The following is a 2,922-nucleotide window of genomic DNA, read 5'->3' as shown; positions in this document are numbered from 1 at the left end:
GGTTGCTGAGGTTCCTAACGTCTTTAAGTCCATAATAAAGGAGCTACACTGATCTTCTGGGAACATTCACAGCTCTGAAAAAGATTTTATAGCCTTTGGCTGTTGGTTTGACCCACACTGTAAACCTTACAGTATATACATTAATGTCTTACTTAAATAGCCTCCAGTTTATTGACCCGGATGGACTCCATTTTTCTAAAACCACTGTGTTAATGCTTTTCTCAGCTTTCAACCATATTCGTTTTTTTTTTTTTTTACCTAGTCCTCATTTGTGTGGTGTGAAAATTTCAGCAGGTTTGCTCCATGATTGGAAATCAGTTAGTCTGAATTCTATAGCTTTGTGTCATAAAACTAAATCATCTTCAAGTATGCAAATGAAGCACATGGAACAATCCTGCTTATGTTTATTTAAAAAAAAACATTCCAAGCTTAACACGAATCTGGAGCTGAATCCTGGCCAGATGTATAATGTTTAATGTCCCCACAGGAGGGCGATAGAGACTTACACCAGACTGAAGCGCTGCCTCTGTGGATATCATTCAGGTAACAGATCACGTGACCCGTAACTAATATTTATCTCAACATATTTTCAATGGGGAGAATCTCTGTCTTTATGAAGATTTATGTCTTTATACACTATATTGCCAAAAGTATTGGGACACCCTCCAAATCATTGAATTCAGGGGTTGGGCTCAGCCTCTTAGTTCCTGTGAAAGGAACTCTTAATGCTTCAGCTTTATACCAAGACATTTCGGACGATTTCATGCGTTGTGTGAACAGTGTGGGGATGACCCCTTCCTGTTCCAACATGACTACACAGAGTCCTGACCTCAACCCCGTAGAACACCTTTGGGATGTCTGGGAACACCTTCCCAGAGGAGTTGAAGCTGTTATAGCTGTAACTCCATATTACATTCATGTGCATGTAAAGGCAGGTGTCCCAAAACTTTTGGCAATGTAGTGTATTTCATGTTATATTTTTATATTTGAGTTGAATGGGTGGTTCACCTTCACTGCACTACACACGTGTGTGTGTGTGTGTGTAAATCATCCTGTGGGCAGACTGCATCATTTAACGCCTGTTTAATGTACACCAGCTTTAAGAATAGAAGTGTAGAACACACTGGCCTTTCACAGGGGAAAACCCTGTGTGTGTGTGTGTGTGTGTTTGTGGATGGGGTTTGTTAGCTCAATTCTATTTTTATCCTCAACAAAACTCATCACCTTTACTGTGACTCCTTTATAAATTGACCCCTTTTCATAAAAGCATGATGTAATCTACCTGCTTTCCTCCTGAAAAGAGGTTTTGTGTTCTGTGTGTGTGTTCAGTGTGTGTGTGTGTTTGTGAGATATGAGATACTGTTATACTGAAAGTTTGGTCAGTTATAAGGCTGTATTATATTCCTAAGTGACATTTCCGTGTGATTTTTGGTGATTTATTTCCTTTTTTTTTTTTTTTAACATGTTTTTTCTGTTGTTGTTGTTTTTTTTTTTATTTAATTCTCATAATTAATTTCATTTTATTTGTATTTTTTAAGCTGGTTTCTTAGTAGCGTGTACTTCTATATTCTATTTTTTTCTGTTTTTTTTCCATTTACTTTTTATGATTAATTTTCTTTTTCATTGTAGTCTTTTTAAAGTGTTTACTTTAATTTTCATTTTCATTTTCATTTTAATTTTTTTTTTCTCCATGATTTTTTTTTTTCTTTACTTCTCATAAATAATTTTCATTTCTTCTTCATTAGTTTTTTTTAACTGGTTTTATTAGTGTACTTTTATTTTCTATTTATTTCTTTGTTTATTTCTCATGATTATTTTTTTTTTGTAGATTTATTTAAAACCTGGTTTTATTAGTAGTGTGTACTTTTTATTTTCTGATATTTTTTTTTGTTTACATGATTTGTTTGACTTATTTCCTTTTTTTATTCCTTGTTGTATTCATTTATATAAAAAAAATCAATTTTTTAATTTGTTTTTCCACATTTTCACAGCATAATTCATTCACTTTCCCATGATTTTTACATTTTTATTTTAACTTTATTTTCACTTACTTTTTGTTTCATTTTTTTGCTGCTAATTATTTTTTTCCCAAATTTCCAAAATATTTTTTTATTTTATTTTAATAGCTCATTGATTTCCCTAAGAATTATACATGTAAGGCATGTGCTTTAATTTGAGTTATTTTTGATTATTATTATTATTATTATTATTTTATTTCTTTATTGATTTATTTTTAGAATGAAAACTGAATGCATTTTCACATAATATTAAAAAAATATAATTTTTTCACAATTTATTTTCTACATTCTACAGTTTATAAAGATTTAGGTTTAATTCTCACAGCTTTTGTTTTTAAGGTGGTGCATTTAACCCTAAAGCCTAGTTGCTCCGCCCCTAAACCACTCACTGGCTCCTCCCACCTGCTCTTAATTTTGATTTTTTTTTTTTTTTTTTAATTAATTCATTAATTAATTTATTTTTTGATCTTGAAGATATTTCCATCTGAAGGCACATGCTGGAAATTCCTCTCAACCGTGTGACTAATTTCCCTCCACACAGTTTAGGGGTTTTGCTTCATTTGACTAATTATCATAATTTCCACTAAATAAAAAAAAAAATAATTATAATCAAACACTCAGCCATACCTGACCTTAAAAAACTGATCATGAAAATTATTTTGGGGGATTTTCCTTTATTGGAATTTTTTTAAACCCTTTATAAATGCTAAAAAGTCATTCGAACTCTCTTTAATACCATTTAAACCTTTCTGGGTGTGTAAATAAATTCCAAATCATTAAAAATACAGCTTAATCGGAAGCGGGAATGACGTCATTTGGAAAATTCTTCAAGCAAAAGTCACTTAAAAGGCTTTTTTAAAAAAATAAATAAATAAAAAAGCAGAGTTTTATAGAACTCCGAGTC

This window comes from Hemibagrus wyckioides, linkage group LG06, assembly GCF_019097595.1.
Source record: "Hemibagrus wyckioides isolate EC202008001 linkage group LG06, SWU_Hwy_1.0, whole genome shotgun sequence".
NCBI lineage: Eukaryota > Metazoa > Chordata > Actinopteri > Siluriformes > Bagridae > Hemibagrus > Hemibagrus wyckioides.
The sequence above is the reverse complement of the archived record's forward strand: the minus strand, read 5'-3'. Positions refer to the sequence as shown.